Source organism: Suncus etruscus, chromosome 13 (genome assembly GCF_024139225.1).
Source record: "Suncus etruscus isolate mSunEtr1 chromosome 13, mSunEtr1.pri.cur, whole genome shotgun sequence".
NCBI classification, from domain to species: domain Eukaryota; kingdom Metazoa; phylum Chordata; class Mammalia; order Eulipotyphla; family Soricidae; genus Suncus; species Suncus etruscus.
Window position 1 is genome coordinate 90,240,187 of NC_064860.1, and position 24,110 is coordinate 90,264,296.

Sequence of the window (24,110 nt, forward strand, 5' to 3'; positions counted from 1 at the left end):
AATCAATTTACTTCATATTACTTTTAATTACCACGTGGCAGTTTTCATCAGAAAATAGATGAGTGACAGTCAAGTTTTGATGATTGTTTATTATTTCCCACAATGGTATTACTAAGTTATTGTCTGAGGATTGTCTAGGACTGTTGTATGGATTGACCTTTCTGTGTTAGTGTTTTCACTCATTGAGCTTGTTGAGACCGCACATTTCTGGAGCTGTTGAGTTGAAGCCATATATATATATTCAAAAAAGATCAGTTTGGAAGGCTGCTGGGCCTAGCTAGAAGGGAGAGGAATTTGACCATCCTCTTTCTGAAAAGACCTTATTGTTGACATCTTTAGACCATCTTTTTAAGAGACCTTTGCAACTATGAAGAAAAACATTAACTGATAAATATTTATCCTATGCCACACCTTACTTTTTAATGGGTCTCTTTTATATATTCCATAAGTATACATGTTAGTAAACTTTTTTTCTGTTATTCTGTTTTTGTTTTTATTTTTTTAACTGCAGGAATGTTTCAATCAAGGACACAGAAGAAAAGGATACTCTTTCAATATCTAAGACTATTTCAACTGATTGAGCTCTAAAAATAAGTAGAAAATCTTTAAAATTCAGATGTTTCTTGACTGTCTTTTCAGAAGATTTTTCTTCAAGTGAAATGACTATTTATTTTTCAATTTCTTTCCAAATGTCCAAAAGTCTTCTATATCAGTGTTTCTCAACCATTGTAGATCAAGGCCTCTTTATAATCTAGCCTTGTCTCCCAGTTTCACAATTCTCACCATTGTCTCCTTAGAATGTCTTATGACTACTAGTTGAGGAACATTTTATATCATCCAATTCATTAACTTGCCACTCATATTTAATATTTATAAGCAGTTATCTGTTTCCTCTCTTTTTTTACCCTCCTATTTCCTTTTACTACATAGATACAATATGACCTTGATACTGTTAGGAATAGGAGAAAGAAAGACATAATTTAATTTTATGCACATGAATGTGAAATTATGCATATGGCATCTCTTGCAAAAGCAGGAGAGTTATATAGTTTTTAGACAAAAAGTAATATGCCTATAAAGAACAAATAGAACAAAAGTTCTTGAAATTTTGAGTTGACAGCTAATTTAGTGAGTTAAACAGTTTGCCAGCATTCATCTCCAACAATGAATGTTCTCTTCCTCCTCCTCTCCCCCTTCCTCCTCCTTTTATTTTTTTTTTTGTACAGGGAGAATATTCTTCCCATAAAAATTTATTTTCTACTTTTTAGTTATACAGAGAGAAGGAAGAACACAAAACAAAACAAAACAAAAGTCTGCTTTTAGAAGAAAGAGAGGTTTTGGGTGTCATTCATTAATTGACTTTCCTTTAATTAAAAATAATCAGTATTCTACTTCAGTAGATTATGAGGCAGCTTCCTGGGTCTGAGAATTATTTACATACTCTATGGATTTAGAACTCAATTGGATATTATATTGGTCAATAAAGCATGAGGTTTGGTTTTGTTTGTAATCACCACTTTTAGGGATTTGGTGCTATCATTTCTCCTGCAAATGACTAATCCTTTTTCATTATGCTGACTGAGAACAGAGAAGGCAGAAAATTTAAATTAATGGTTTAGTAAAGTATTCCTTTAAAGTTGTTATTTGAACAACATTTTTGTGATCTTCAATGGTTATTTTATAATATATTTTAACCATTTGTCATTATAATATTATAATTCTATAAATAAGTTAACTATGTATTTATATTTTAGATAGCATTTTTATATAAATTTAAATTATATTATATATTATGTAACATATAATATGGTACATCATTTTACCAAACCAATATTTATAATGATTATGCTATCGTATAACATTTAAAATACATTTAATAATATTTTCCACATTTTTCTTTAGCACAATCCTGGAAGAAATCTAAGAAGACTGTAAAAAGAAATAGAAATTTGTACTTCTTTTGGAAATTAGAAAAGTCTTGAAGAATATGGGAATGCATATAGAGAATATGTAGATCATATACCATATGGAGACCACCCTATTGATTCTTGAGAATATGTGATTTTTAGTAAATAGAGTACAGACCAAAAATGCAAGCATAAGCATCTTCTCATCTGCCTTCCTCCCCTTTTTTTTGGTTTTTGAGTTATTCTTCTCTGTGCTCAGTAACTGTTTCTGTTCAGGTATCACTTCTGGTGGATTTTATTTGATTCTAGGGATCGTACATGGATCAGCTACTTTTTTTTGGGGGGGGGATCACACCCAGTAGCACTCAGGAATTACTACTGGCTTTATGCTCAGAAATTGCTCATGGCAGGCTTGGGCTTGGGGGACCATATAGGATGCTGGGATTTGAACCACCGTCCTTCTGCATGCAAGGCAAATGCCCTACCACTATGCTATCTCTCCGGCCCCTGGATCAGCTAATTTTAGGGCAAATAACCAAGTGTTTATCCTGTCTCACTGGCTTCTCTCCCTTAAAAGATAACTAAAATTTATTGAAAGCCTTAATATAACTGGATGTTCCAGTAACTGCCTGCTTTAATTTAAGTGCTCCTTCATGAAATTAGGTCTTGATCTGTGGTATACATGCTTTAGCTACTTTAATACAGAATTGTGGTATAGTTTTGTTTTTTAGACTTACCACTCAAGTCATGCTTGACAGGTTACCTATAGTTCCACAGGTCATCTTCTGAAGACAGTAGGAGTTGAAGACATAGTGGAAATAAAATTGTGTCTTACTGTGATGTGTTTCAGAGATGGTCTTTCCCTGTCTCATATTGGTTTTGCAGGCTATGACCAAAAAGCATAGTTTCCTTATTTCCTTTTTTTGTTTGTTTGTTTTTTTTAGGGGGGCCACACCCGGTGTTGCTCAGGGGTTACTCCTGGCTGTCTGCTCAGAAATAGCTCCTGGCAGGCACGGGGGACCCTATGGGACACCGGGATTCGAACCAACCACCTTTGGTCCTGGATTGGCTGCTTGCAAGGCAAACGCCATTGTGCTATCTCTTCGGGCCCAGTTTCCTTATTTCTTACCTGTACTTCCGCTTTTGGTTGAATATGTTCTGAGATGTGTTATCAGGTTTAGAGAAGAAAAAGTGGCAGAGATTACGCTTAGCATAACATAAATATGACAATTTTATGACCTTTACAATATTTTTTTTGGGGGGACACGGTTGGTTGTGCTCAGAAGTGACTCCTGGCTCTAGCTAGGGATCAAGTGGTTCTTGGGGAAATCACATGCTATGCTAGGGATCTAACTGGGATAGGCCATTTGTAAGACTAGTGCTGTAATTCTCCACTATTTCTTTAATACTATATTTTTCTAAATGTAAAATAAAATCTACGAGTTGTGAAAACACCCAGGCCCATGAAAAATATACTACACATCACTAATCATTAGGAAGATGCAAATCAAAACAACAATAACATACCATCTCATGTCACAGGGACATACCATCTCATGCCACATTGTGGGGCATCTCTTTCACCCAAGGCCCTTGCCTGGGCTTCCTGTTGATGTCAATTCCACCTGGGGAATCAGACTTGCCCACACCAGGGTTAGGGCAGGCTATTTTGAAGAAAGAAAAGAAAAAGTCTGGCTGAGGAGAAGGGAAGGTAGAAAAAGAGGCAGAGAGCTAGTGGAAGAGGAGCAGAGAAGAAGCTGCTTGGAATAGAGTTTAGCATAGAAGCCATGTGAGTATAAGCATATGGCGGGTAGGGCGTTAGAATAAAGCAAGCTGACTCCAAAGAAATTCTGACTGCTTGTGAATTAATCTCTTCGCTACCACCCTGCAATCTTCAGACCTGTCCCTTTAAAAGGCCAGAGGTACCAGATTATGCAGTACTGTGGGAGGCCTCAACAGACACATGAACTTTAGATATTATACTTTAAATAAAACAATACCATATGATTGAGCAATACCCACTCCTAGGGATATATCCTAGGAACACAAGCACACACAAAAAAACCCCTCTGTACACCTACATTTATTGCAGCTCTGGTTGTTATATATTGTGTGACAGTAACTCAATCTTGAATAATTTTATCTGTGAAAAAATGTATTATAACAACCTTGTAACCATTGTGTTTAAAAAAACATAAAAATAAAAAAATAATTTATTGCTGTTTGAAAGACCCTTAAGAGGATTAGAAATTATAGTGGTGTTAAATTCCCTGGATTCTATTTGTGAGCCTTATTTTCTATTTGGCTAGCTATTATTAGACCAAGTGAATCCACTCTAGCCTCTTCACTCCCTAATGGAAATATAAATTATCAACAAGTCTGCCTTTCATTATATAAATTTATATATTCAAACAATAACATCATTGTTTAACTAGAAAAAAAAGCAGTGTTCCAAGAATCTTGATATGTGCAAACATCTTACACAAGATTTAACTTCAGAATATTCTCAGCAGTCCAGAAGGTAACATGAAGTGTATTTACATCATCTTCCAAAGGTAACTAACGTTTTTTCTTGCGCTTTAATCTATTTTGTTTTTCTTCCCTTCATCCTAATGAGACGGTGATTGTATTGTTTCCTGGTGTGGACTATTATGAGGAAAATAACTTCCAATGGTCTAGAGCATATGTTTGAAGAAGTTTTTTCTTTTCTGTTAAGTCTTCAACAGTAAAAACTCATTCTAAATTGGATATTTTTATTAAAATGGTTTAAATTTTGATAAGAAAAGATGTGGCATAGTATGAACACTCTATCTCTCTTGTGACTGTTACTGCAAAAATGTCATCATTACTTTTTAAACTTAAAAAATATTTATACCAGCTTTTTAAAGAACAACTGTAACAAAAATTAACCTATATATGGATATATATTATAGCCATAGTCATTTTTTTCCTTAGTCTTTCCCCAAACCACTTCCAAGTTGTTGCCAATGATAGTAATAATAAGGTCTTGTTTTAGGGTGATTTTCTATGTACATAAAAATTAATAGTATATAGAGAATGTAATTTCAATGCTATATAGTCTATTTATAAATATTTTGATTTTAAAATTAAGATTTATAATATAATTTTTTTTAACACTTGGCTTAACACCAAGATAATAAGTTGTTGATAGTTGCATTTCAGTCATACAATGCTCAACACCCATCCTTTCACTGGTGTCATGTCCTGCCACTAATTTTCCCAGTTACACTCCCATCCCCTACCCCTATCCCCAGCCTGCCTCTAAGGCAGACTCTTGCTTTCTTTTCATATTAGGCTTTGTGGTTGCCAACAAATTTTTTATTCCTAGGTTTTGCAGACAGATCTTTTGAACATAAACCCTCAAGAGTAAAATTTTATTTTCTTTCATTTTTCCTCTATTGTTTACTTTATATTTTAAAAGGGTCTTTTAAAAGCTCCCAGAGTGGGTTTAGGCTGCACCCACTATTAACACCAGGTTAAGAGAGAATAGGTTCATGTTTATCTGGAATGAAGGATTCCTCTATAGTCTTTGCTGTTGTTTTCAGGTTACACCCTACAGTGTATTGGGGACTGAACCATGGGATCATCTGTGCACAGCATGTACTTCAGTTCTTTGAGCTAGTTCCTCATTCATGTAGTCATGCTTCTGTGAAGTAAACATTAATTTCTAGGTTCTCCTTCATATTGATTACTTGAACCAAATTTTATGTTTCACCTTTCCTAAGAGAGAAAGAGGAAAATCATTTTTTTTATATTTTATTTAAACACCTTGATTACATACATGATTGTGTTTGGGTTTCAGTCAGGTAAAGAACACCACCCATCACCAGTGCAACATTCCCATCACCAATGTCCCAAATCTCCCTCCCGACCCCTGCCTGTACTCTAGACAGGCTCTCCATTTCCCTCATACATTCTCATTATTAGGACAGTTCAAAATGTAGTTATTTCTCTAACTAAACTCATCACTCTTTGTGGTGAGCTTCCTGAGGTGAGCTGGAACTTCCAGCTCTTTTCTCTTTTGTGCCTGAAAATTATTATTGCAAGAATGTCTTTCATTTTTCTTAAAAACCATAGATGAGTGAGACCATTCTGCATTTCTCTCTCTCTCTCTCTCTCTCTCTCTCTCTCTCTCTCTCTCTCTCTGACTTATTTCACTCAGCATAATAGATTCCGTGTACATCCATATATAGGAAAATTTCATGACTTCATCTCTCCTGACAGCTGCATAATATTCCATTGCGAATATGTACCACTGTTTCTTTAGCCATTCATCTGTTGAAGGACATCTTGGTTGTTTCCAGAGTCTTGCTATGGTAAATAGTGCTGCAATGAATATAGGTGTAAGGAAGGGGTTTTTGTATTGTATTTTTGTGTTCCTAGGGTATATTCCTAGAAGTGGTATAGCTGGATCCTATGAGAGCTCGATTTCCAGTTTTTGGAGGAATCTCCATATTGCTTTTCATAACAGTTGAACTAGATGGCATTCCCACCAGCAGTGAATAAGAGTTCCTTTCTTTCCACATCCCCACCAACACTGTTTATTCTCATTCTTTGTGATGTGTGCCAATTTCTGTGGTGTGAGGTGGTACCTCAGATTTGTTTTGATTTGCATCTCCCTGATGATTAGTGATGTGGAGCATTTTTCATGTGTCTTTTGGTCATTTGTATTTCTTCTTTGTCAAAGTGTCTGTCCATTTCTTCTCCCCATTTTTTGATGGGATTAGATGTTTCTTTCTTGTAAATTTTTATCAGTGCCTTGTATATTTTGGAGATTAGCCCCTTATCTGATGGGTATTGGGTGAATAGTTTCTCCCACTCAGTGGGTGGCTCTTGTATCCTGGGTGCTATTTTCTTTGAGGTGCAGAAGCTCCTCATCTTAATATATTCCCATCTGTTAATCTCTGCTTTCACTTGCTTGGAGAGTGCAGTTTCCTCCTTGAATATGTCTGCAATGTCAATGTCCTGGAGTGTTTTGCCTATGTGTTGTTCTATATATCTTATGGTTTTGGGTCTGATATCGAGGTCTTTAATCCCTTTGGATTTTACCTTCGTACATGATGTTAGCCAGGGTCTAAGTTCAATTTTTTGCAAGTGGCTAGCCAATTGTGACAACACCACTTGTTGAAGAGGCTTTCTTTGCTCCATTTAGGATTTCTTTCTCTTATCTTGGAATCAACTTGACTAAAAATGTGAAGGACCTATACAAAGAAAACTATAAAACTCTGCTCCAAGAAATAAGAGAGGACATGGGAAAATGGAAATACATACCCTGCTCATGGATTGGCAGGATTAACATCATCAAAATGGCAGTACTCCCCAAGGCATTATACAGATTTAATGTGATCCCTCTAACGATACCCATGACATTCTTCAGAGAAGTGGATCAGGCACTTTTGAAATTCGTTTGGAACAATAAACACCCTAGAATAGCTAAAGCAATCATTGGGAAAAAGAATATGGGAGGAATTACTTTCCTCAACTTTATACTTTACTACAAAGCAATAGTTATCAAAACAGCATGGTATTGGAATAAGGACAGGCCCTCAGATCAGTGGAATAGGCTTGAATACTCAGAAAATGTTCCCCAGACATAAAATCACCTAATTTTTGATAAAGGAGCAAGAGGAAAATCTTGATCAATGATAATTTTATTTGTAGATTTTAAATACAAAATAAGTCAGGAATCAAATGAATTCCTCTAGAAAATGGGTTTAAATGTTATTCTCTTCATTTCTGCTCACCAGATCATTAAATTACTAAACAATTGGAGGGTCAATTATTTATTAAGCTAAGGTAGTATTACATTTTTTCCTGTGAATACTAGTATTTGTTGAGATAAAGGACTGTTTTTCAAAACAAATTATCAATAAGATTAAAAAAATTTTAATTAAAAAATGAATTGCGGGGCCGGCGAGGTGGTGCTAGAGGTAAGGTGTCTGCCTTGCAAGCGCTAGCTATGGAAAGGACCACAGTTTGATCCTCCGGCATTCCATATGATCCCCCCAAGCCAGGGGCAATTTCTGAGCACGTAGCCAAGAGTAACCCCTGAGCATCAAATGGGTGTGGCCTGAAAAACCAAAAAAAGAAAAATGAATTGCATAGTTGACAATAATATATTTGTTTATAGATAAGTGAGAGCAAGGTTATTAAAAAAGAATAAAAAGAAAAAAGAAAAGGAAAGAGAATAAAATTTTAAAAAAGAAAGATCAATTATAGTAAAAAACATTTGTGAAAATTATTATATCTCTAGTGAAGTCATTAATATAATGGCAGAAGTTTTAGTAAGCTCTTGTTAGCAGTATATTTTGTTAAATGTGTTTGTTCCTACAGGGATGATAGCGTCAAACAATGAAGTTATCCAAAATTCAAAGCATTATTACTGATACTGTAGCTATTAGTGGCATATTCTCAGCTGTCAGGCTTTTGGAAGAAGGATGATATGGGGGGAGGATACCTTCACTTACTCCAAAGAGCCCTGGTGTTATCGGTTCTGGGCAGAAGTTCCCTCAATGTAAAGGGTATATCAGTAACCACAGGTGTCATTGACTCAGATTCAAAGGGAGAAATTGTTGTAGTAATTACGGTACCGGATACTTGGACATTCAAAAAGGGGGAGGCAATTGCCCAGATAGTAATAGTGCAGTATGTCAAATTTGGGACTTCAGATAAGACACGAATTGGAGGTTTTGGAAGCACAGATCCAGGGGCCGCCCATAACCCAATTATCGCTCTGGTTACTAAATTTAAAGAGGAAAATCCGATGATTAAACTTCACTTTCAGGGGCGACCCTTTAATGGAATGATAGACACCGGGGCTCAAATCACAGTAATTTCTGATAAGGAATGGCCAGAAAATTGGCCTTTACAAGAAATTCCATACTCGCTAGAAGGAGTGGGAGGTTTAAGTTCCTGTCTGTTAAGTAAAAGGACTATGGTAGTTCATGGCCCAGAAAATCAAAAGGCCATAATTAGACCTCATGTGGGCCCATTCTCACCTTCTCTGTGGGGTCGCGACCTACATAAGCAGTGGAAAGCTGAATTCCACATCCCATTAGCTCCAGAAGAGTCTGGAACTTCTCCTGAAATGAAAATTCAGAATTTTTGGTAGGGGCCACTGACAGAAAGAACCCAGCACCGATAAAAATAAAATGGAAATCTGATGAACCAATTTGGATAGGTCAGTGGCCCCTTAAAATTGATAGATTAAAGGTGCTAACAGAATTAGTGGAAGAACAGCTAAAATTAGGGCATATTGAGCCTTCATTTTCTCAATGGAATTCGCCTATATTTACCAAACAAAAGAAGTCCGGAAAATGGAGACTGTTGATGGATCTGAGAGCAGTAAACATATCTATGGTACCCATGGGAAAATTGCAAACAGGTTTACCATCACCTGTAGTTATCCCAAAGGAATGGCCACTAGTCATAATTGACTTGAAAGACTGTTTTTACCATATTCCTATTCACCCGGATGATAAACACCGGTTTGCATTCTCAGTTCCTTCTATAAACAATACCCATCCCTGCTGGAGGTTCCAATGGACTGTCCTCCCCCAGGGCATGCTGAATTCCCCCTGGGTGTGCCTATTTGAGACCCTAAGACCCACCCATTTCTGGGAGGGGTCTTGGGAACCGGATAGTAGGTGTAACCTTACCTGCTAGACCCTCCCATTCCTGGGAGGGGTCTGGGAAATGTTATATAAAGCTTGGACCAAGGGAATTCGGCCCTTTTGGCTTTTGCCCTTTGGGCTTTTGCCTTTTGGCCCTGCTGGGCTCTCTGAGGAAGATGGCTGAAAGAGGATAAGACACAGGGCAAGCCTAAAATGGCTGTATGCTTGAAAGGTTATGACATAGGCCACACACCTGTGGTGGCTAGGGCATGAATAAAGATGATGCTTCCTGAAGCCTGCGTGTGAGTGAGTGATTTCGCGTTTCACCTGGGCCTGGAACTCGCCGACTGCATGGAGGTGGCAAAGCCACGTGGATTGGAATGGCACGGAGAGAAATCCACCGCCATCCAGTCCCATCGTTAATTAATTAATTCAACACTCTGTGTCTTTATGTGTCCATTTGATGAGAATACTAGCCAGTGGTTTAGCACTCACTCTCCACAATGAGATCATCTTAACTAGTTAAAATCCTACTTGCAAAAAAGATCGCATTTTTAGCTTCCAACTGGACATACATTTTGGAAGAACTCTATTTGATTTAAAGTACACACTTGAAGAAACCTCAGAGATAAGGAACAGTCACATGAGTTCCTGTTTACCATTATGCATTTGTTCTTCCAGACTCACAAGGTCAGGTTATACCATAGCCTACTTGAACTGCTCAACACAGGAACTAGCCTCTACCATTATGAATCTCATGGAAGCAATGGAAGCTTGGCTTGAGTCATATTTTTCTCTTTTTTTTTTTTTATTTTTTTATTTTTTTTATTTTTCTCTTTTGAAACCAGAAATATATATGAAAGTGGCCTTCATGAAGAATTTGAAAAAATATCAGTTAGTTTACTAAGTTATAGTACAAATAGATTGTTGCATGCCTAGATCTGGGAGAGTTTGAGCATAATAATGTCCAGTTCCAAATAAAGCACTCAGAAGACCAATGGTTAGAGTCGTGAATTTAAAATTGTTTATTTAAGGAAGCAACAAGCTAGTTCAGAGAGAAGAATCAGCTGAGCAAACTGCAGCATCATAAAACAAATAAAGCAGGTTGGTTCTGGCACTATGACTTCTCTTTTTGGTACCTTAACTGCATTAGGTCTTTGTTAGTATGGTGTGTGTGTGTGTGTGTGTATACAAATACACACATATATACATATGCATTTATATGGATATATATAGACATATACACACTTATATACTATACAGAACAAGAGAAGGACAAAGAACAATTGAGCACAACCTTGGGAAACATCTGGGAAAAGGGAAATGCTATACTCAACACAAATTAAGGAATAACACTTAATGCTTCCACTTTCTCCTAGAATTGTCCATTCATGGGAGCTCCCAGGACTCTCTACATCAACCCAGAGGCAGAAAAGTCTGGACTTGGGGTGTTGGTGCCCTTCATTTTACTACACTGACATTCCACCAAAAGATGTTATTGGCATGGGCTGGGGCAATTGTACAGTAGGTACAGTGCATACCTTGTATGCAGCTGACCCCAGTTTGATCCTGCAATTCCATATTGACCCCCTTTCCCAGTCTACCAGGTAGACTGAAGAAAATGTTTCCACCTCTTTGTTCAATCCATTTTGGCCGCCAGAACCTGGAAAATAACTGGTTAAAATCATAAAATCAGCCCTAACATCAGCCCCAACATGTTCTGGGTCTATCACTTTTCCTTCACAGAAAAGAATTTTAGGAGGTGACAAAATGGTGAAGCAAGATAGTTTTTTTTTTATTGATAATAACTTAGGAAAAAAATGTAAGGGGAGAGAAAGAGAGGAAGCATGTGTTCAAGAAAGTTCACAGGCTTCTCCAGAGTGAAAAAAAACTAGCAAGATGTGCTTTCAAGGGATGACCTTGAAGAGCAAGCTCTGAATAGCTTTTGGAAGGAGCTCTTATGCAATTCTTCCAAATGATCTCCCCACCCCACCCGTGGAGTTTTCCCTACATAAAGATTAGGTGTTAATCTACATAAAGATAAAGGTGTTAATCACAGGAAAGGGTAAAGGTTAGAAGGTACAGGAAGCCTTGTACTGATGTTCAACGCATCATCTTATCCCTTATATAGTTGATGGTCTTTTAACAATCTTGTAAATTCTTGTTTGTTTTTGTTTTTGATTTGATCTTGGTGCATGGTAGATAGAGGTCTGAGTTCACTTTTTCGTATGTGGCTGACTGGTTGTCTCAACACTGCTTTTGGAAGAGGCTTTTATTTCTCCATTTTGCATTTCTTGTCCCTTTATCAAAGATTAATTGATTGTATGGCTGGGGATCATTCTCTGGGTCTGCCTTTGTGACTGTTTTAATGACTATTGCTTTATAGTAAAGTTTAAAGTTGGGGAAAGTGATGTTTTCCATCTTTTTTTTTTCCCTTAAGAATTGCTTTTAGCTATTTATGAACATTTATTGTTCCTAATTGAGGAGTGTTTGATCCACTTCTTTGAAGAATGTGATATGTATCCTTAGAAGAATTGTATTATCTGTACAATGCTTTGGGAACTATTGCCATTTTAATGATGTTAATCCTCCCAAATCCATGAACAGGGTATGTAGCTCCATTTCTTTGTGTTCTCTTTTATTTCTTGAAGCAGGGTTTTGTAGTTTTCTTTGTATAGGTCCTTCACATCTTTAGTTAAGTTGACTCCAAGGTATTTGAGTTTGTGTGGCACTAATGTGAATGAGATTGACTTTTTTTTGTTTTTTGTTTTTTTTTTTTTTGAGCCACACCCGGCGTTGCTCAGGGGTTACTCCTGGCTGTCTGCTCAGAAATAGCTCCTGGCAGGCACGGGGGACCATATGGGACACCGGGATTCGAACCAACCACCTTTGGTCCTGGATCGGCTGCTTGCAAGGCAAATGCCGCTGTGCTATCTCTCCGGCCCCCCCCCTTTTTTTTTTATATCTACCCCTCTGCCATCTCGGATGACAGCTGGCCATCACTCAGGCCAGCCATAGGATCCTAGCACACATGTACAGTTGCCTGGTTGAGGAGTGACTGAGATTGCTTTTTTTTTTTTTTTTTTGGTTTTTGGGCCACACCCAGTGACGCTCAGGGGTTACTCCTGGCTATGTGCTCAGAAGTTGCTCCTGGCTTGGGGGACCATATGGGACACCGGGGGATCGAACCGCAGTCCGTCCAAGGTTAGCGCAGGCAAGGCAGGCACCTTACCTTTAGCGCCACCGCCCGGCCCCTGAGATTGCTTTTTTAATGTCCATTTCTTCTCCTTTATTATTTGTATATAAGAAGGCCATTGATTTTTGTGTGTTAATTTTGTAGCCTGCCACTTTGCTATTTGAATCTATTGTTTCTAAAAGCTTTATGGTAGTTTTTAGGGTTTCTAAATATAGGATCTCTTTCTTACTTGTGGCTTGCTCAGTTCTTTTCATGCTTTGATTTCTATGAACATCCTTCATATTTCTTCTCTAAAGTCCTTATCTGAGACACCAAATTGGTTTTTTGTACGTTCTTAGTCATCAGAGCTACCATCTTTCTCTAAGCATGATTTGAAATTTGCCTTGAATCTCCACTTCACGGTTGAAGTGTGAATTTTTTTTTACATGCTGTGCTGGGGATCATTGACTACAAGGAGTGCATTTGCTGCAGAATGGAGTGACCTGCATTCTTCTAGTTCTATTTGGCAGTCCTCTCACCCAGAGACAAGCCTCCCAGGAGCCCCAGGAGCCATGTGCAGGCAGGACTGGCTCTGCCTTTCTGGTTCTGTCCTTTGGCTGTCCTTTCACGTGAAGGCCTGGTACCCGAGAGTCCCATGAGCCATATGCATGGACCTTCTCCACCTTTCTGGTTCTCAAACATTTGATCTTATTTTCAAGATTTTTTAGACATTTAGAATGGGAAATATTTAATCAAATTAGATGAATTAATTTATAGCATCTACTCAAAGATGAGCAGATGTAAAGACTTCTAAAAAAATCTGAACATAATTATGCAACAACTATTTAGACTCAACCACAGGAAAAGTGTTGCCAACATGATAATATTATACTTTCAACTTTCTAGTACTCTTTGTGCAGCATTGTTTTCTTGTTTTAAACACCATGGCTTACAAAGTGTTAATAATACAGTTATTTTGGACATTTCATGTTTCAACACTAACCTACCATTAGTGTAACATTTCCTTCACCAGTGCTCCTAATTTTCCACTAACCAGCCGCCTTCCTAAGCTGTCCCCTTTGTGAGCACAAAATAATTTATTTTATATCTCTTTTTGCAATGAAATTATTAAAAACTAGTTTTGGAAAAAATTTGTGAAAATTGTTATACCTCACAATAGGGTTATTAAAGTTGAGCTTAGGATTTGCTGAACTGCTGTTTGTTACTAGTTGTACCTTCTGTGTTACTGTTATTTTATTTTATTTTATTTTATTTTTTTTTATTTATTTATTTTTTTTGGTTTTTGGGCCACACCCGGTGACGCTCAGGGGTTACTCCTGGCTATGCGCTCAGAAGTCGCTCCTGGCTTGGGGGACCATATGGGACGCCGGGGGATCGAACCGCGGTCCGTCTCCTAGGCTAGCGCAGGTAAGCCTTACCTTACCTCCAGCGCCACCGCCCGGCCCCGTTACTGTTATTTTAGTTTAGTTGCCTTCTATGCTACTTTCCCATTTTATTTGTTGTGCTTCTACTGGGCTGTCAGTATTGTGGAATTTGGAAGAGTAGTGTGGCCATGTGCTCCAGGAGCTCCAGAATTTGTAAAACTGAGATGATTCTTGCCCGCCCCGTCTGAGAGGGCTCAGGAGATTTCAAGTTGAAGTCTAGTGTACTTGTGCATTTTATTGGCTTAGCTTGAGATCTGAAATTAATCTCAAGTTTGTGAAGTTGGGCTGGCAGTCTGGGGTGTGCACCCAATCTGAGAAGACCTCATAGTTTTCAGCCTGAACACTGGTGTACCTGCGAGTTTCTTAGCTTGTTGTCTTTGAAAAGACATTACTTAAATAAATTAAATTAAATCTTACAGTAATACATGAAATGGATTTTACTATTACTCCAATTAACTTCATTTGCTAATGGCTTAGAAAAATAATATCGTTTTTTCAAAATCTTGGTGTTGGGGCCATTTGTATGGAGGTGTATATGGTATATAGGTAGCATAGAATTTTGTGTCTTGAAATCTTCCTATTTTTTTAGAGAAACATTTGTTTATAATATATATATATATATACGTATAATATATATTATATTTCCTTTTGGAGGAAAGATTTATTATTCAAGACTTGCTGATTATGAATGAGGTCAAGACCAGAGATATAGTATTGGGTTTAAGATGCTTCTCTTTTACTGCTAATCCCTAAGCAACTCCAAGATTGTAGCCCTTACTTTCCCATCTCCCAAAATAATAAGGTCAAAAATAAATGTTTTTAATGTTTATCTTTCACTTTCCTCTTTAGTGCTATATAATTTAAGAAATATCCAATTATCACTCTATAGTTGCGTGCTTAACAATTATGTACTTCCAGAATCTTATTATTTGAAGCACATTTTATTGGAACATTGTATCAGCATTACCTGGATCTCATTAGAAATTCAAAAACTTAGTCTTCCTCTAGACATGGGAAATCAGTATCTGCATTTTAATAAGATCCCTCAGTGACTTTTATGTACATTTACTAGGCACTGTTTTAGAAAACTCTGCTGAGTTCAACCATTTAAATACTACCAAGATTTTGAGGTAATGACATAATTTTTCTAAGCCATTAGCAAATGAAGGAAATGGGAATAATAGTATAATCTACTTCATGTATTTCTGGGAAGATTTTAATTAGAAAATTCTTCTAAAGTCCTTACCATGTTGGTTAATACTTTGTAGGTGATTTAAAAGATAGTTATCCATTGAACAGAAATGAAAAGTGGTCAGACCTAAATACAAAACCCAAAATCAATGACAACAGAATCAAGATACCCATTCTACAACAAGCTATACACAAGAGGACCTGTTATACTAGCAGTCCAGGGGGTAATGAGGGGAGGTATGGGATGCACACTAGGATCAGAGGTGGAGGGAGGACAACACCGGTGGTGGGAATGGCCTTAATTCACTGTCACTATGTACCTTAAATACAACTGTGAAAGACTTGTAATTCACATTGGTCAAAATAAAAATTATTAAAAAAAGGGGGCGGGGAAAAAGCTAGTTATCATTTACTACTACTACTACTATCAATAATACTACCACCATTCTCATATTATTTAGTAGGTAAAAAAATGTGAAAATTCCTGCATTCAATTTTCTTTTTATTAACTTATGTATTTAGAATGTTGTTAAATTTATTTCTGGAAAGTATACAAATATGTAAAATGATCTAGTTTGAATTCTGAACCAGAAATGAAGGGAGAAAAATTATATATCTTAGTCAAATTAATCTATTATAACAAACGATCATATACTAGGTGACTTTACATAACAAAAATTAATTTTCTGGGATCAGAGAGATAGAACAGAGGAAAGATGCTTTACTTGCTTGCAGTTGATCTGTTTCAGTCCCCAGCACCACATATGGTCCACTGTGCATCGTCAGGAATGAACCCTGACAGTAAAACCAGGAGTAAGTTCTGAGGACCAAAACAAAAGAACAAAACAAAACATTAATTATTTTAAAGGCTAAGATGCTGGGACTCAGAGATAAAAAAAAGTTAACACAATGGACATTGATAAAATCTCATGTTGAATTGCAGATGGTTGTCATCTATCTGTGTGCACAAATAAGTCTTTCCTATAACTTTTTCCCATAATATAAAACCAAAAAATACATTTCATGAATAAAAATATGACTAATTCAATTGAAATTTTCATATTGATTTTACTTGAAATTTTGATGTCAGATAACTTCTTGTGATTTATGAAAATGAACTCTAGGGGACAAAGAGATAGCATGGAGGTAAGGCTTTTACCTTTCATGCAGAAGGTCGGTGATTTGAATCCCGGCATACTTTATGGTCCCCTATGCCTTCCAGGATTGATTTCTGAGCATAGGGCCAGGAGTAACCCCTAAGACCTGCCAGGGGTGACCCAAAAACCAAAAAAGAAAAAAAAAAAGAAAAGAAAATGAACACTAACTTTGTTTGTTCATTTTATATTGCCAACTCTTAAAATTGACTTGTATTGAAAATGTATTTTGAAAAAATAATATTATTGAATATTTATTATGTATACAAGTATTTTTAATAATAAGTGACATTTTTGATACTTTTAGTAGACCAAAGCCATAGAGATAGCTCAAAAAGCTGGGTATTTTTGTTTCTTTGTTTTTGGACCACCCCTGGAAGTGCTCAGGGGTTACTCCTCTTTCTGTGCTCTGAAATTACTCTTAGTAAGCTCAGAGGCCCACATAGGATACTTGCATCAAACCTGGGCTGTCCACATGCAAGGAAAATGCCATCCCTGCAGTGCTATTGCTCCAGCCCTCCTGTATTTCTTTTACAGAAGTAAGTAGGTCCATTTTCAAAGAAGAATCATGTTATTTTAAAAACAATTTTTTTTGGAGATAGTTCCTACTTCCACTTTTTTTTTGTTTGTTTGTTTTTGGGCTACACCCTGTGGTGCTCAGGGGTTACTCCTAGCTGTCTGCTCAGAAATAGCTCCTGGCAGGCACGGGGGACCATATGGGACACTGGGATTTGAAACAACCACCTTTGGTCCTGGATTGGCTGCTTGCAAGGCAAATGCCGCTGTGCTATCTCTCCAGGCCCACTTCCACTTCTTTTTTTTTTTTAAAAATTTATTTAATGATTACTTTTTTTATCAAAAATTTTTTAAAATTTTTTATTTAAACAAATTTATTACATACATGACTGTGTTTGGGTTTTAGTCATGTAAAGAACACCACCCATCACCAGTGCAACATTCCCATCACCAATGTCCCAAATCTCTCTCCTCCCCACCCAGCCCCCCGCCTGTACTCTAGACAGGCTTTCTATTTCCCTCGTACATTCTCATTATTAGGATAGTTCACGGAGAGATAGCACAGCGGCGTTTGCCTTGCAAGCAGCCAATCCAGGACCAAAGGTGGTTGGTTAGAATCCCGGTGTCCCATATGATCCCGCGTGCCTGCCAGGAGCTATTTCTGAGCAGATAGCGAGGAGTAACCCCTGAGCACAGCCGGGTGTGGCCCAAAAACCAAAAAAAAAAAAAAAAAAAAAAGGATAGTTCAAAACTTAGTTATTTCTCTAAATAAATTCATTCCTGTTTGTGGTGAGCTTCATGAGGTGAGCTGTAACTTCCAGCTCTTTTCTCTTTTGTGTCTGAAAGTTATTATTGCAAGAATGTCTTTCATTTTTCTTAAAACCAATAGATGAGTGAGATTATTCTGCATCTATATCTCTCTCTCTCTGACTTATTTCACTCGCATAATAGATTCCATGTACATCCATGTATAGGAAAATTTCATGACTTCATCTCTCCTGACATCTGCATAATATTACATTGTGTATATGTTTCTTTAGCCATTCATCTGTTGAAGGGTATCTTGGCTGTTTCCAGAGTCTTGCTATGGTAAATAGTGCTGCAATGAATATAGGTGTAAGGAAGGGATTTTTGTATTGTATTTTTGTGTTCCTAGTGTATATTCCTAGGAGTGGTATAGCTGGGTCATATGGGAGCTCGATTTCCAGTTTTTGGAGAAATCTCCATATTGTTTTCCATAAAGGTTGAACTAGACGGCATTCCCACCAGCAGTGGATAAGAGTTCCTTTCTCTCCACATCCCCACCAATACTGCTTGTTCTCATTCTTTGTGATGTGTGCCAGTCTCTGGGGTGTGAGGTGGTACCTCAAAGTTGTTTTGATTTGCATCTCCCTGATGATTAGTGATGTGGAGCATTTTTTCATGTGTCTTTTGGCCATTTGTATTTCTTCTTTGTCAAAGTGTCTGTCCATTTCTTCTCCCCATTTTTTTGATGGGATTAGATTTTTTTTCTTGTAAATTTCTGTCAGTGCCCTGTATATTTTGGAGATTAGCCCCTTATCTGATGGGTATTGGGTGAATAGTTTCTCCCACTCAGTGGGGGACTCTTGTATCCTGGGCGCTTTTTCTTTTGAGGTGCAGAAGCTTCTCAGTTTAATATATTCCCATCTGTTAATCTCTGCTTTCACTTGCTTGGAGAGTGCAGTTTCCTCCTTGAAGATGCCTTTAGTCTCAATGTCCTGGAGTGTTTTACCTACGTGTTGGTCTATATATCTTATGGATTCGGGTCTGATATCAAAGTCTTTCATCCATTTGGATATAACCTTCATACATGATGATAGCTGGGGGTCTGAGTTCAATTTTTTTGCAAGTGGCTAGCCAGTTGTGCCAACACCACTTGTTGAAGAGGCTTTCTTTGCTTCATTTAGGATTTCTTGCTCCTTTATCAAAATTAGGTGATTGTATGTCTGGGGAACATTCTCCGAGTATTCAAGCCTATTCCACTGATCTGAAGGCCTGTCTTTATTCCAGTATCATGCTGTTTTGATAACTGTTGCTTTGTAGTACAGTTTAAAGTTGGGGAAAGTAATTCCTCCCATATTCTTTTTCCCAACTATTGCTTTAGCTATTCTAGGGTGTTTATTGTTTCAAATGAATTTCAAAAGTGCCTGATCCACTTCTTTGAAGAATGTCATGTGTATCTTTAGAGGGATCGCATTAAATCTGTACAATGCTTTGAGGAATATTGCCATTTTAATGATATTAATCCTGCCAATCCCTGAGCAGGGTATGTGCTTCCATTTCGACGTGTCCTCTCTTATTTCTTGGAGCAGAGTTTTATAGTTTTCTTTGTATAAGTCCTTCACATTTTTAGTCAAGTTGATTCCAAGATATTTGAGTTTGTGTGGCACTATTGTGAATGGGTTGTTTTCTTAATGTCCATTTCTTTCTTATTACTATTGGTGTATAGAAAGGCCATTGATTTTTGTGTGTTAATTTTGTAGCCTGCCACCTTGCTATATGGGTCTATTGTTGCTAGAAGCTTTTTCGAAGAGACTTTAGGGTTTTTTAGGTAGAGTATCAAGTCATCTGCAAACATCGAGAGCTTGACTTCTTCCTTTTTTATCTGGATTTCCTTGATATATTTTTCTTGCTTAATTGCTATAGCAAGTACTTCCAGTAATATGTTGAATAGGAGTGATGAGAGAGAACAGCCTTGTCTTGTTCCAGAATTTAGAGGAAAGGCTTTCAGTTTTTCTCCACTGAGAACAATATTTGCCTCTGGCTTGTGGTAGATAGCCTTAACTATATTGAGAAAAGTTCCTTCCATTCCCATCTTGCTGAGAGTTTTGATCAAGAATGGGTATTGGACCATATCAAATGCTTTCTCTGCATCTATTGATATGATCATTTGATTTCTATTTTTCTTGTTGTTGATGTTGTGTATTATTTTGATAGATTTATGGATGTTAAACCAGCCTTACATTCCTGGGATGAAACCTACTTGATCGTAGTGGATGATCTTCTCAATGAGGCATTGAATCCTATTTGCCAGGATTTTGTTGAGGATCTTTGCATCTGTATTCATCAGCAATATTGGTCTGTAATTTTCTTTTATGGTAGCATCTCTGTCTGGTTTAGGTATCAAGGTGATGTTGGCTTCATAAAAGCTATTTGGAAGTGTTTCCATCTGTTCAATTTCATGAAAGAGTCTTGCCAGGATTGGTAGAAGTTCCTCTTGAAAGGTTTGAAAGAATTCATTAGTAAATCCATCTGGGCCTGGACTTTTGTTTTTGGGCAGACATTTGATTACTGTCTTAATTTCCTCAATAGTGATGGGTGTGTTTATATATGCTACATCCTCTTCATTCAACCGTGGAAGATTTTGAGTCCAAAAATTTATCCATTTCTTCCAGGTTTTCATTTTTAGTGGCACAGAGTTTCTCAAAGTAGTTTCTGATTATCCTTTGGATCTCTACCATATCAGTAGTGATCTCTCCTTTTTTATTCCTAATATGAGTTATCAAGTTTCTCTCTTTCTTTGTTAATTTTGCCAGTGGTCTATCAATCTTATTTATTTTTTCAAAGAACCAACTTCTGCTTTCTTTGATCTTTCGGATTGTTTTTCAGGTTTCCACTTTATTAATTACTGCTCTCAGCTTTGTTATTTCCTTCTGTCTCCCTATTTTGGGTCCTTTTGTTGAGTACTTTGTAATTCTATGAGCTGCATCATTAAGCTATTCAGGTATGCCCCTTCTTTCCTGATGTGTGCTTGCAAAGCTATAAATTTTTCTTTCAGTATTGCTTTTGCTGTGTCCCATAGGTTCTGATAGTTTGTGTCTCCATTGTCATTTGTTTCCAGGACAGTTTTGATTTCCTCTTTGGTTTTATCATGGACCCACTGGTTATTTAGTATTAGGCTGTTTAACTTCTAGGTATTAAATTTTTTCTTCTGTGTCCCTTTGTGGTTCACATATAATTTCAGGGCCTTGTGGTCAGCAAAAGTAGCCTGCAAAATTTCTATCCTCTTTATATTATGGAGGTATGTTTTATGTGCTAGAATGTAGTCTATCCTGAAGAGTGTCCCATGTACATTAGAGAAGAATGTGTATCTGGACTTCAGGGGGGTGGAGTGTCCTGTATATATCTAGTAGGCCTCTTTCTTCCATTTCTCTTTTCAGGTCTAGTATATTCTTGTTGGTTTTTAGTCTGGTTGACCTGTCAAGTGTTGACAATGCCATGTTGAGGTCTCTCACAATTATTGTGTTGTAATTAATATTATTTTTCAGATTTGTCAACAATTGTATTAAATATTTTGCTGGCCCCTCATTCGGTGCATGTATGTCTAGGAGTGTTTTCTTCCTGCTGTACATATCTCTTGATTAATACAATATGTTCATCTTTGTCCCTTACAACTTTCCTAAGTATAAAGTTTGCATCATCTGATATTAGTATGGCCACTCCAGCTTTTTTATGGGTGTTGTTTGCTTGGATGATTTTCCTCCAGCCTTTTATTTTGAGTCTATGTTTGTTCTGACTATTCAGGTGTATTTCTTGTAGGCAGCAGAAGGTTGGATTGAGTTTTTTTTTTTTTTATCCATTTAGCCACTCTGTGTCTCTTAACTGGTGTATTTAGTCCATTGACATTGAGAGAATGAATTGTCCTGAGAGTTATTGCCATCTTTATATTGAGGTTTGGAGTGTCTGTTGGTCAGTCTTGTCTTAAAGTAGGCCGTTCAGTTTTTCTTTTAAGAATGGTTTTGAGTCTGTAATGTTTCTGAGCTGTTGTTTGTCTGTGAAACCATGTATTGTTCTTTCAAACCTGAAAGTGAGTTTTGCTGGGTGCAGTATTCTAGGCAAAGCATTTATTTCATTGAGTTTTGTCACTATGTCCCACCACTGCCTTCTGGCCTTGAGTGTTTCTGGTGACAGGTCTGCAGTAAATCTCAAGGATGTCCCTTGAATGTAATTTCTTTTTTCAATCTTGCTGCTTTCAGAATTCTGTCTCTAACTGTGGGATTCGTCATTGTGACTAGGATGTGTCTTGGGGTATTTTTTCTGGGGTCTCTTTTAGTTGGTACTCTTCGGGCATGCAGGATTTGATCGCATGTATTCATCATCTCTGGTAGTTTCTTTTTAAGGATGTTCTTGACCGTTGATTCTTCCTGGAGATTTTCTTCCTGCATCTCTGGGACTCCAAGGATTCTTAAGTTGTTTCTGTTGATCTTATCATAGACGTCTATTTTCATCTGTTCTCATTATTTGAGTAATTTTTCCATTGATTGATCATTTGCTTTAAGGCTTTTTTTTTCAATTTCTTCTGCTGTATGGAATTTTTATTCATCTCATCTTCCAGTTTACTAATTTTATCTGCAGCTGCTATTAACCCATGGGAAAGCTCAACCATGTTTTTCTTCAATTCATCTACTGAGTTTTTCAGACCTGTTATTTTACCTGAAATTTCAGTTTGAAGTTTTCTGATTTCTATCTTCATATTCTCTTGATTCTTATTAGTGTTCTCTTCTATACTTTCTTTGAGTTCTTTGAACATCTTCCATATTGCGACTCTAAACTCCTTATCTGAGAGACTGACTAGTTGGTTGGTCATGTTCAAGTCATCAGAGTTGTCATCGTCATTCTCTATGTCTGGTGCTGGCCTGTGTTGTTTCCCCATTTTCACACTTGCATTGTGGTTTTTTCTACGTGTTGTGGTTGTATTCATTGATTAAATGATGTGCACAGCCGGGAAGTGAAGCGGAGCAGCTATGCTCCTCTGGCTCCTCCTTTTCTGGGTTTGTAAACTCACCTCCAGGGAAGGCTCCAGGGAAGGCAAGCCATTCGCAGATGAGCCATACACAAGATGAAATCAGGCCCAAAATGGATCACAGCACATAAAACAGGCAGATAGGGGTGCTCGCATCTGAGTTCCAGCAGAGTTCCCCCTTCTGGTTTCCCCTTTCTGGGCGTGTAAGCTCACCTCCAGGGAAGGCTCCAGGTAAGGCGAGCCATCCACAGATGGGCTACACACGGGATGAAATCAGGCTAAAGATGGAGCACAGCACAGAAGACAGGCAGATAGGGGTGCTGGCATCTGAGTTCCAGCAGAGTTCAGCGGCTTCCCCTTTCTGGGCTTGTAAAGTCAGCCATTTCTTACTCACTCACTCGCTCACTGGGTAGCTTCAGAATGCAGTTTTTTGGTGGTTGCTTCCCAGGGCTCTGAGGAGAGCTTCAAGGATTCAGAAAAGACAGAGAAGCACAGGACAGGGCTCCCTTGAGGTCCTTAGTTTCCTCAGAAGAACCACAGCAAGGCGGAGACTCCGCAGGTGAAGCAATCAGCACTTCACCTGGCAGTCCCCACAGTCAACCATTTCTTACTCGCTCGCTCGCTGGGTAGCTTCAGAATCTAATGATTTCTTTATTAAGTACTGTAGTTACAGAAATATTCATAGTTGGGTTTCAGTCAGACAATGTCCACCATTCTTCACCTTTTAACTAAGCTAATCAAATGTGACTTATATCAGCAAAATTATAAAGGCACGAAGAACCTGTATCAAATCATTCTTTACATGCTCATTTGAAAAAAATGTTCTCTAGTACCTAAAAGTGGCTGGAGCCACTAAATGTGGTGGAAGCTTCCTCTGAAAAGATAGGGTTTTGTATTTTTTAGGTAATGTTTAATAATTCTTTAATGTCCAAGGTCCATTACTGCTCAGGTTTACAAAGGAGCCACTGATCACTTATATAAGTAGTGTTCTGTTTCTATTGTTTGTTTGTTTTGGGACAATACCTTGTATTATTCAGCGTTTTCTCTTGGTGATCCTACATAATTCTTATCTAGAAGAGTGAAATCACTTATAATCCTGAACATGATAAACATTAAGGTATGAAGGATACACAGGCATATCCAAATTTACTCAATCTGACATTACTTGTTCATTTTCAGTAGCCATAGATATCAAATACTAGATATTATAGTGCATCTAGAATCTGTACTGTATTCTTTTTACTTTATGACATGTTACATTTTTTATCCCAAGATGAGTTTTTAAATGATCCTCTATTTTTGTCAAAATGTCATTAATTTATTA